General features: G+C 43.2%; 1 protein-coding gene across 1 annotated transcript in view; it reads left to right on the forward strand.

Moving 5' to 3' along the window:
* The first annotated feature begins 3,303 nt into the window (after positions 1-3,303).
* ABCA4 (ATP binding cassette subfamily A member 4) overlaps positions 3,304-12,558 on the forward strand; it is a 117,135-nt gene continuing 107,880 nt past the window's right edge. The window contains exon 1 of the mRNA XM_019531082.1: positions 3,304-3,469. The gene's annotated coding sequence lies outside the window, so the exon portion shown is untranslated. The remainder of the gene's footprint in view (positions 3,470-12,558) is intronic.

The raw sequence follows: 12,558 nt of genomic DNA on the forward strand, positions 1-12,558 counted from the left end.
GCTGCTGCCCAGCCAGTCACCCCCCAGCCTGTACTGTTGCCTGGGATTATTCAGTCCTGAGTGCACTTGTCCTTGTTGAACCTCATGAGATTCCTTTGGGTCCAATCCTCCAATTTGTCTAGGTTACTGAATCCTAGCCCTACCCTCCAGCGTATCTATGACTCCCCCCAGCTTGGTGTCATCTGCAAACTTGTTGAGGGGTGTACTCTATGCCATCTCCTAGGTCCTCAATGAAGACATTGAACAAAACCAGTGCCAGGACTGACCCCCTGGAGCACTCCACTTGATACCAGCTGCCAACTACACATGGAGCCATTGATTACTGCTGTCTGAGCCAGATGTTCCAGCCAGTTTTCTATCCACCCTACAGTCCATACTTACATCCAGCTCGTACGTCCTTAGATTGAAGGGGACTGCATCAAAAGCCTTGCTAAAGTTAAGGTATATCAAGTCCACTGTTCTTCCTGTATACACAGAGCCAGTCATCTCCTCACAGAAGGCAATCAGGTTGGTCAGGTATGACTTGCCCTTGGTGAATCAGTGCTGACCCTAATCACCTTCTTCTCTAGGTGCTTAGAAATGGATTGCTTGAGGATCTGCTCCATGATTTTTCCAGGGACAGGGGTGAGGCTGCCCGGTCTGTAATTCCCTGGATCCTCCTTTTTCCCTTTCTTAAATATGGGCATTTTGTTTGCCCTTTCCAATCATCTGGGACCTCTCCTGATCACCATGAGTTTTCCAAAATGATGGTCAGCAGCTCTGCAGTTTCATCAGCCAACTCCCTCAGCACCCTCAGGTGCATCCCTTCCAGCCCCGTGGACTTGTATATGTGCAGCTTTTCTCAATAGTCCCATACCTGTTCTTTCACCACTGTTGGCTACTCGCCTCCTCTCCAGATTGTGCTGCCAGGTGCAGAGTCTAGGAGCTGACCTGCCTGTGAAGACTGAAGTGAAAAAGGCATTGAGTACTTCAGCCTTTGCTGCATCCTCTGTCCTACATCCAGTAAGGGACCCACATGACTTTTTAATTTCTAGAGGAAAAGCATATGATGTTTATGAAATTCACTTGAATAGTCCCATGAATCTAGGGAATTAACTTAATGTCATTAGTTCCCTTTGCCCCTGACAAAGCAAGGGAGAACTTTAACTATATTCAATACAGACAGAGACTGGCCCAAATTTTGTACTGGCTTTTAATCTTGCTGGAGCAGAAGTCCAGTGGCAGTAAGTTCTACAGTACAAATATTCTGTCACTTGCTGAACTAAAGCAGTGGTCTCCAAACTTTTTTGATCGTGCACCCCTATCAGTAAAAAAAATTTTGAGCACGCACTCCCAATATATGAGCGAGGGCATCACCGTCAACCCCTCCGCGCTGTGGAACTCCCACTCTTCCCTCGGGATACCTCGCGGACCGTATGCGACACATGACCGTCTGACATACGGGCCGAGTGAGGGTGCCAGTGCATAAATAGAAGTTCTAATATTTGCTTCCTGCACCCCAATGGATCGTCTTGTGCACCCCTTGGAGTGTGCGCACCCCACTTTGGAGACCACTGAACTATGGTACAAGGCTGAAGTCTCTTGAAAGACCATCCTGTTTAATCAACAGCTGGAGGCTCCTGGAGAGCTGACTCTGGGGCCCCTCCTTGCCAGTATATTCCACACCTGGGGTTTCTCAGGGAATTATAGTAATCCCATTTTTATGGCCATGAGGTTGGGCTGCTGTTGAGAGTTTGTCAAAAGCGTGGGAGAAAAAAATAGCTTAATGTTCCCTTGCATGGCTTTCTAGAGATAGATCAGACTTGCAAAATCCCTCTTGTGTAGACAAGTAGTTTCATGATGGGCAAGTAAAAGTGCCAAGTTGTCCTCAAAGATGAGTTGACTGGATTCTCTGCTTTGGCTGGAAACGTTCAACAGTTCTGTAAGGCTCTGCTATCACAGTCTTATGATATCAAATTGCTTTATTTAAATTTATTTTTAAAAGATACTATTTACATTTTAAATCTCTGAAATACAACATTTGTGCCTGAAAATACAACATTTGTAAATTAATTCACATTTCAAAACAAATTGCAGCTTGAGGAAGGGGTTTCCTTCCTCTTGCAGGCTTTTTTCCTAAGGGTGTGAGCAAGCATTCACAAGACCTGGCTCAGGTTTAGGTGGCATATTGTGAATCCCCATGAACCTGAATCAGGATCCTGTGCATACAAGTGTTCATCTCATGCCACCTGTGGGAGGTAATGCGTAGGGGCAGGGGATTGGCAGGAGTGGGGGTAGAGGTTGCGGGGAGGCAACTGCCGGTTCAGGGGTCAGTGAAACATAGCCCAGTCAGGCTCAGCGGATTACAAAAGCACGTGGTGAGTGCATAAGCCTTTCCCGGCCCAGGCAATCTAAATGTAACACTTGTAGGTATCCAAAATGAATTCTCATTGAGATCTTGTGTGTTGAGTCTCATCTGGTTAAAAAGTCAAAATCAGCAGCTGTCATATTTAGTAAATAATATTGTAGGGCCAAGAAGTCCAATCAAGATGGAAGCTCCCTTGTGCTAGACACTGACACAAATCAAAAAAGTTTCCACCCTTAAGAGCATATAATTCTATCAAATTCTATCAACCAAGACAGACATAAATGAATGAAACACAAGCAAACAAAAGCAGAACAGGCATACAGAGAGATGAAGTGATGCACCCAGACTTGCACAGAGCAGCTTGGCCGTGCAGAGAGAACCCCAACTTGCTCATGCCCAGGTACCCGGGACCTCCTTATCCCTAGCAAACAATGGAAAAGATTTCAGCTCTGTTTTTCACAGAAGATGCAAATAACATGCCCTAGGATTTCTTCCAATTTTGATGCAAATCAGGGAGTTGTATTTAGATAAATGTTCTAAGCAATTAAGAAGTTATAATTTAATTGTTTTTAAAACATAGCCAGCCCCACATAGTGCTCCTGGGTGCCAAGCTAAGTGCTAATATCGTGTGTGCCAGCACTGGCAACATGCCCTTTCTGTGTCAGCTTTGCCTGGCAATTATATTCCCTGCAGTTGTACTGCACTCACCTGACCCTTCTGGAGCACTGACAGAGTTCGGACTGCTAGAACTTCCTGACCTAATTAGTCATGACACCTCTTTGTTTTGTAGGCTCCCCGCTGCTACCAGAGGCACAGTTCTGAGCCCTGCTTCCAAATGCAGCGTGTGTTAGGGTCTCAAGGGAAGTGTCACTTTCCTTGTGCAGGCTCAGTCATACCTGCGTACACCAGATATTTGTTTTTTGCAAGGTGCTTAAACTCTCAGATTGAGCTGTTCCACACTGAGTGGGGGATTAAAGCAATCTCCTTACAACTGAGCTGTGTTATTTTGCAAGCACTAACTTCTAAAATCTGCATTACTCTGCAGCCATGCTGCACTTTCTTTCAGAAACCTTCTAATTGTTGAGAGCAGGGCAATGTTTTCTGTGCTGCTTCACCCCTGAGGTAAGTTGGCAACTTCATGTCTTTCGCTGATACTGGTTGAAAGTCCTAGTGTATTTTTCCCCCTCTAAACTGGCAGAGGTCTAAATGAATCTGTTTGGATGCTGACTTCAAACGCTGTGTACAGCCCTATTGGTGTGGTGGAAAAGAGGAGCACGGTGATTCAGTCTTCATCTGGAAAAGCCATTAGAGTTTTATGCTATTATGCTTTGCATTTTATATATATATATAAATGCTTTGCATATATGTGTGTGTGTGTGTGTGTGTATTTTCCCTTATATGACATGGTTTTGTCTCCCAGTGGAAGTGGGGGTAGGTATTAAGAAATTGTGCTTCTGTCCACAAATAGTTTGTTCGTTTATTTATAGCCATATGAAGAAACCTAGAAGAAACTTGAATTTATGACTAGACAGGATAATAATTCCCAGTCTTTAATGTCACAAAAGATCAATTATGTTAAATGTTAGGGACAAGTCCTCCTGGCCGCCTTGGCACACAACCCCTGCTGCCATCCACAAGAGTATTTGTTAAATGTACAGGATTTAGCCAAATGTAAGGAAGAGACTTTATGCATACCCGCTTGGTGTGCTTGGACTTGATTTACAAGTAGGTGCCCTGTTCTGTAGTCATGTATAGGCAGGAAGAATCAGTCTGTGGTGTCAAGTTCATCTTTATTGTGGCATTCAGAGGAATCAGGATAGTTGTAGTTTCCTGTTGATTCCTTGATTGTGCTCTTAGAAGGAAATTTCCTTGGCTTTTTCTTATTCTCTATACTAGTTTCATGTCAGCATTCTTCTCACATTGCTATCTAGCTTCCATTATCTTTTCTACTCTCATTGCTAGGCACCCTTTTTCCTTTCCTCCCTTTCAAGCTACACAGCTCTCCTCCTCCTCTATTTACCCTTTCCTCTCTTATCCTGTTTTTTTCACATGGCTTGATATGCTACTAATGCCTTATCTCGCCCAACCTGCAACAGCTCCATCCTTTCCTCCAAGTCCTCCCCACTCATGTTTCATAAAGGCCTGGAAAGCTCCAAAGTGTCCCTAAATAAGCAAACCTATCCAGAATCCAACAGGACAAAATGGGGGGCAAAATATTCAGGGAACTTATGAAGCCAATAAATCCCACATCATTCTTCCATCAGTTGGTTTGGGTTGTATCCTGTCATTTATCTACCTGCCATCCATTTAGTTTGTAGGGTCATTAAGAGAGTGACATTTTCCTATTGCTGTATTTACTTGGATACACATGCATCCTTTCCACCAAAATCAACCCTCCAAAAGTGTCTTAAGTGAGAAATCTGATTTTTTTTCTTTGCTGGAATAGAAGCAGAGATTAATAAAAGCATTCAGACACCGTGCTGTAATGACTGCCAAGATGGCTGTCGTTTGTTTGAGGTCCTAATGAGCAAAAGAAAAGGAGTCCTTCTTTAACTTAACCTCTCATAGCCACAGTATCTATTAGCTTATGCCTGAAGCAACAGTTGAGCCAGCTCAGGGCAACTGAGCTGCTGCATACGGTGTGTCGTATCTTAATGAGGCTTGTGGTGTGGAAACAATACTTTATTCGGAGGATCTTATAAAGAACTATTTTACTGTAAGGAAATAAGTCTCACTTGCTGCCTTGCAAGGACCTGGGGCCTAGCTTTGTTGCTTTCATTCTGCCTCACCCAGACTATCTCCTAGGGTGCAATACTCCTGGTTGCTCTGTGTTTGTAGGAAGACTTACTCTGCCACGCAGTCGGCCAAGACTGGAAGAATTTTTTTTTCTACATGTGTAATTTTGGAAGTACATCTATATGAGGCACAGAGGTTCCACAGAGGTTAGCTTCCAAATCAGAAGCAGCGTAGCCACAGTTCAGAAGCACAAAGCAAAATTTGTGTCTCAGCACAGCACTGCTTAGATGTACTCATAGCATCCTGACCGTTTTTATCAGCGATTGCTACAGACTGATTTTTGCAATTCAGAGCAGTCCAATGAGTCATAGTTCATTATGTGGCTCTGGGAGCAGATCTGCTCTCACAGTGTGAATACAATGAAGCTCATACTGCTTTGATGCCATTTGTATCCAACTAATACATTGATTGTCAACCAGGCTGCTGCTTCAGTGTTAGCACTGTTAAGTAGTTCATGTGATAAGTCCAGAGAATTCAAATAAGAATCCATAGCATTAAAAACACTTTGACCCGTTATAATTTCCGAGTTGAAGAATTGCTCTGTTTTTCCTGTAGTCATGAACCAAGTGAAAACTAAGAGCTGTCATTTTCTCAGGGATGCGTTGAGTCTAGGAAGGTTGAGAACCATTGAATTAATTGTATCTTAGTGTTCAAGTCCCCATGGTTAGAATGTAGTAAACTCTTAGCACTAAGAAAAGTTTTTTAAACTGGCAGGATTTTCTGATCATCTGTCTCAGAAAGGAGAGAGGTTCCTTCCAGATGAAATAGGGTGATGCTGCCTTGAGGTATCTGTTCATGTAGCCACAAGGAAAAAGTTATATGGGGTTGTATGGGTCTCAATGATTACCATTCATGTATTTCATAAAATTTTACTTTAGGCTGTTCTGGGTTTGGCCTAAAGGGTGAAAGGGACACTTCTGTTTGTGCATCTCTGTTGGGTAAGCAGGCTGACATCTTTCCAGGAGTTGAAGGGAGGTAGGTGCCTGACCCATGTGGCTGTCTTACTCCCTTCAACTCCTTTGAAAATCCAAACCCAGGTGTGTATGCATTAGATGGGAATTAGTACACCTAATATGCTTTGTGCATGTACACCTTGGCTCAGCAGAAGAATGTAAACCCTTATTAACACGTGGACCTACAGCTGCCAAAACCACCTGTAAGATGGGATACCTATAGGAAGTAATTATATGGAGGCAAACGCTGTAGCATGTTAGTCCTCTTTGTTCTATTACTTTGTGGAGATCATGCAACACTCACCTCACTGATGCCACTCACCTTACTTCATTAAGGTATTTCTCCTGCCCAGTTTTTTTTTAATCTTAAAAATAACAGTAAAGTCAATGCTGCTCTTGAATTTGGCTGGACAGTGTACTGGGCTGTTTTTTAGTGCATTAGACCCATAGTATTTATGGCAGTTTGCCTTTACATGCTGAGAGAATTAAAAAATCCTGCTAAAACTCTGATATTTTAAAAATAGTTAGCTGTTGAAAATGTGGCATGTATGGGGATACAGAATGGTGTCAAGGAGTTTTGGCTTCTGTGGGGACTAGCACAATTCACTAGGGGATTTCTCATTTATAAATGATGTGGCCACCCCAAAGTTAGGTTTGTTAAACTTTTGTACCACAGCACACTGTATATTGGGGTTTGGACTAGAGGTTGCTTCAAAAGTTACAAGGGTATTGTACATATCTGTATCATCTCCCAAATCACAGAGACCTTTATAACCTCAGATGTCTAATGGAGATAACACAAGGATTGTCTTAAAACACTTATTTACATGCAATATACTCGCTACATTCCAAAATTTAATGGAATCTCAATTTTTTCTAACAATTAATAGTTAGGAAATCCTGAGAGTGGAAGAGTGCCAACTGTAATGGAGCTAGCTAGAAACTCATAATACCCTGTGCTCTGTAGGTTGGAGCTGGCTATCCTAGTGTGAATTGAAATGCCTCACAAAAGCATCCATGTTTATTCTCACAACTCCCACTATTTTACTGCATGGGAGAAGTAGATCCGAGACCCAGCCTACGCAGGTGGACACAACAAATATAACATACCTTCAAAGGAGATATATAACCTAATTAAGAAAGATTACCGTTTAATTTAATCTGTTAGTCAGGTGCAGCCTTCTCTGAAGACATGTGATCAGGAAAGAAGGTCAGTTTCACAAAATAATTGGCTTTTGATTACAATGTTTTAATGTTAGTGTGCTGAATAGGAAAAGTATGGGATGATGAATTGCCTTGGCAACTGAAGTCCTCCTGACATAAAGAACAGGTGCTGCCAGTGTGCCTCAAGTTTGGTCTGAGCGCACTTGGGGATTTCTATCCTAAAGCTCCGCTCAGCCCTTCATCTCGCTGCTGATGCTACAGCAAGAAAACTACAAGTCATGATAGAAATGTATATATCATAAAATTTAGATCAAAACCATTGGATTAATCACATAACTCACTGATGGCTCTCAGATGCCAGTGAACTTCTAGTCATTTCTGATACAGGCCAGGTTTAAGTCAGTGTTTTAAACTGGTGATTCCCAGAGGATGTGCTGCAGCATATTAGTGTGCTGTGAGAGGGGTGGGAGTATGCCATGAAAAATGATAGTTTTCTTTTGTTTTTTTACATTTTAAGATGCACAGCAGGTGTGCTAAGTAGGATGCAGCAGAGCACTGCACGCCGATGCCACTGACACTTCTGCCAGTACGGCTGTACGAAATTTTGATGGGCGATTCATTTCAAAGCTGTTTCAACGTGTTTTGAGCTCGAAACAGCGAAATCAAAACAAAACAGAAGGCTTTGAAACGAAACAAGCACACTTGAAATGTTTTGAGTTTCAAAGCCGGGCTTGCTGCAGTGCAGGCCCCCAGATCTGTGTGGGCTCCCCAGAATGACAGCGTGCTGCTGCTGCCGGCTGGGGCCAGTGGCAACACCAGGCTTTCCGGCGCTCGGCACGTGCTGCACCCAGTGCTTATCTCAGCTGGCGGCGGCAGCCTGCTGTCATCCTGCGTGCAGATCCGGGGGCCTGCGTCCCCAGGAGGAGTATGACACAGCCCCGCAGCCCTCCTGGGAAGCACGGGCCCCCAGATCTGCGTGAGGAACAACAGCAGGCTACCGCCGCCAATAAGTGATGAGTTGCTTGTCAGCAGTTTGAGATGTAGTTTCTCAGAAACCCCTTAACCTATCTCCTTGACACTTGGCAGGTTTCATGCCCTCAGAAGGGGTTACCATCCCTGCAATTGTTGTCCAAATCAGACAAAATATTACAAAACTATAGACATTTTCATGATTTCCTATTATAGCCTATGAGCGAAATGTCAAAATGCATCAAAACAGCAAAACAGTTTTGACAAAACGAAACAGACCAGTGCTTCAAACCGAAATGACAAAACGAAACACTGCCCCTTCAAAATGGTGAAATGGAAGTCGAAAGGAAACGGTGGTGTGTTGCACAGCTCTATCTGCCAGCTCTCTGTTCCCCTCTTGCAGCACACGTGCAGCTTCCAGTGGCTGGAGAGCTGTGCCAGAAAGGGACACCTGCAAACTCTGTTTGTACCACTGTTGCTTTCTCCTGCTTCCCTTTTTGTAAGAGTGAAATGTGCTGCCAATTTTTATCCAGAAAAAAATCATGCCCCAGGTGTCAAAAGTCTGGTAAACTCTGATTTAGATGTTTTACCTATTTAGTATACTGAAGCACTGGGATAGCTCGAGGGTAAGCACAACGGGTGCTTGTCATCAGCATTGCCTATGCTACTTGGACAGCACTTTTGTCTGGTGTCCATACACTTCTGAAGTTTGCATGTGCCTCAGTTCCTTGCAAAATTGTGTGAAGCAGTGGTTTATAGGAACTTTTAAAAGACCTTCTGCGAATGTCAGTAATCTTGTGAGAAACAATGAAAGGCCCTGTTTCTAAATCCTTGTCTCAAAATGGAAGTGTCAGCTCCCATTCCCTTACTCGGCTAGAAATGTTTCACTTCAGACTTATGAACAGCCATTGAAAGTATGGCAGCAAGGCAGTGGAGTGATGATGGTGGTGCCTGAAAAGAGCCAGAGACTGCCTTGAACAGATAAGAAAGCTTTTATTACAATGGTTGTGTACCTGCATGTTTGCACACCTGGGTCCACGAAGTAGATGATATTCATCTTGTGCAGTACAGTGTCTGTGTCTGGACCACAAGCAGAGACTGGCTGAGACTAAGTTCAGCTATCCTGACTCTGCATATTTATTTAACAAACGTTACATGCGATAGGACACAGCTACTTGCGTGTGTGTCTCTGGAATTCTGAGTCGGAACAAAGCTACAGTCAGCTTCCTGGCAGCCTGATAGGCATTACGTCTAAGTGAGTTTTGCCCCATCGTCATGACAGAAGTTATGGGAAAGAACAGGATGTAAAGTATGGCTTTTATAATCTTGCATACATGTGCATTGGGTCTTCAGCCATATTCAGCCTCTTCCTCTCCTTGCATGAAAGGGTGACAATCTATCAGGAAATCTCTCTTTGGTTTATTAGGCCTATCACTCTCTAGAGAAGGATTTTTTTTTTTTGCAAATTTGGGGGTACTGAGAAACGCAGAGGCATGAGTGAAACAAAATCTCTATATAAAGACAGTTTGTCCAGAATCCTTATGTACAGCAGTCTTCCAACAGGATGAACCAAGTTTGAGAGAACCATCAGCGGGCAGGACATCTGGGGTGCTGGCAATGCTATCTGATGTGTCAACAAGACTTAATTTGTAAAGGAAGGTTTAATCCCTGAATTACTGGGACTGAACATCAGGAGGATCCAGTTTTCTAGAGACCCTAAAATATTCATGCAAGATAACAAGCCCCATTGGAAAAAATTGAGATGTGGGCCACCTTATGAAACATCTGGCACTCAGAGAAAGAGTCAACAGCTACAGACTCAATAAGATCTTTTTTCACGAGGGCAAGATTTGTCTGGCTGTAGCTGTACGTTTGCTGCCTCAGCCCCGCAGAGTGGTGATCACTTACGGGAGTTATCTTAAGGGTTGTGATCATTTACAAGAATAATGTTGAGGAGTTTGTCTCAGAACTACAGGAACAAACAAGCTGTTGTTAACCACATGGCAGTGAAGAAATACGCGCTGGCGGGCCTGTTGTTCAGGCTCCTGAGGTAGAAAGTGAGCATACGGTAGATATTCTTTAAACTCACAATAGCTGCTATAAGGCTTAAAGAAACAGTTGTCAGTTCTTGATAATGGGGAGTCATTGATACAGCATAATCAGTGTAAGGGGATCCCTTGCTAACCACTTGGCTCTGGCCTCTGGAAAGGTGGATGTACTGCCTGGCTCGAGGATTAGATCGGGGAAAGCTATTGCTTACTGCTGAGGAGCCAGTCAGGAAGGAGCAGCTCACATGATACGACTGATTTAACTCGGTTCTAGACTTCGCTCCTCCTGACCTCAGATGAGGTAAACGATTGAAGTTATCATGCTCATCATATGACTCCCTTCAGCACCCATACCTGGGTAAGCCCTGTTTCTGCCCTAGCTTTACTGCTCCAGCTCAAAACCTAGGCTATCTGCAATCTTCTGAAAATGTTTACCTTATACAGACTGTCATCTTAGCTGCTTGGTTGCCCAGAAAAACAAGAAAAAGTATGTGAAAGAGGGACCCTTAAGACCAAAATGAAAGAATCCATTTTTACCCTTTGTTCTGTTTATACTATGTTCAGGTATTGTAACAAAGCTGGGGTTGGTATTTTTAGTAATGGCCTGTAGCCAAGACACTATATTAAACTTTTTATTTCCTTTTCCTGCCTTCAGCCAATAATGTGCCAGGGTTTTCTTTTTTGCATGTAAAAATTGTTCTTCTGCACTGTACCATTAACTGCCAGTAAAGAGAAAAGTGCACAAAATGAATGAGAGCTTTTGTTTTTCAATGCTTCCACAAGCAGGAATGCAGAAGAGACTTCCCACGCTTTGCTAATCCTCTTGTGAGAGAATCGTTTTATTTTTCTTGGCCCTTACACTTGGACCCTGGAAAAGAGATCACTTCCTGTTAAAGTAAAATTAACACAGCACAAATTAACGTATGTTATGGATATGGCTCACTTCCTCTGTGTGTGTTACCTTCAGGAGGGAGTTTAATACCATTTTAAACAATAACAGGCACACATTTGCATTCACTTCTTTATGGAAAACAGAACTACAATTTGTAATTCTGGTTTTCTCTCTAATGTGAACAAACCCAGAAAGTGTTGTTAATAGTTCTAAAATGCTAGGAGTTTAATTTCTTTTAGTACCTGCTGTTGGAAGCTGGCAAATCAAATTACTCATTGAAACAACTATTTCAAGTAATTGCTGATCTTTCTGAGAGCACCATGCTGCCTTTAAATTGAAGATGGATCTTATGCAAAACTGCTTTCCTTATAAGGCCACATATATCCTGAGTGTAAGGTAAGCCTTCAGATATTGACATATTACTGCCAAGTGCTATGGTATCATGACCATTAACCATGGGCCACTGGTGCATCTTGAGTCTGTAGGGCACCTGCAGAAGCTGGCGGTGAGAACAGGGCTGGCAAACATCCACAGAAGCCGGCATCAGTGGTGGGGACAGCCCTGTCAGGGGCGGCACATACCCCCCTGTGCCCTCCCTACCAGTCCCCTATGCCATTAACCATAATTTTATTAGTTTTCCTCCACTTAACCAAATAGCGCCCATGCCTTAACCTTACATTTACCGGTATGTCTCTCCAGACATCCAAATGAAAAAGAATGGCCCTGGCTTATTCTAAGTGAAAGCTGTCATGCTATAAAACCTGAGATTTATCTTTCCTTCCATTTCTCTGTCTACTTCAAATGTCATTGAAGTTTATCCTATACAGTTTATTAACATCTCAATCTGTGCAGTCCTGACACTTGCCAGGCCAAGTTCAACTCCCACATCTTTAAATCTGTCTCTTTTTCTTGATGGGAAAATTAGGTTCTTTCCTCATAGTTCAGGCCTTACAAATGGTGAAGATTTTGGGAACAAATATATTGTCATCTACCGTTGGTAAAGCTAGCAACAATATAGAAGTGTGATTTAATAGTGGAGTGTGACTTTTTCATCTTATCTGGGCCAAATAACACAGCAAGTATTACTGTTATAAGGAAAAGTTTAATAGTTGGTTTAGACCAGGGGTGCCAAACATCCAAACTCTCAGAAGTCCAGTAAGCTACTGGATGTTGATAGGTGCAGTTAGTGGGTGTGCTCAACCACAGAATTTGGGGTCCCTGTGCTCCAATGGACATGGCTGTCAGTGGCAGGAAAGCAAGTGAAGGCCGTATGTGCAACCTTCACTGCCTAATCCCAACATCTGCCCCAGACCTGTGATACCATTAGTGCCTGTACCCAACCCATGCTGCTACCATTAGACCTGCCACAGCTGCTGCTGGCCCCATGGA

This window comes from Crocodylus porosus, unplaced genomic scaffold (assembly GCF_001723895.1).
Source record: "Crocodylus porosus isolate Cpor-Errol unplaced genomic scaffold, CroPor_comp1, whole genome shotgun sequence".
In the NCBI taxonomy this organism is placed as follows: Eukaryota; Metazoa; Chordata; order Crocodylia; family Crocodylidae; genus Crocodylus; species Crocodylus porosus.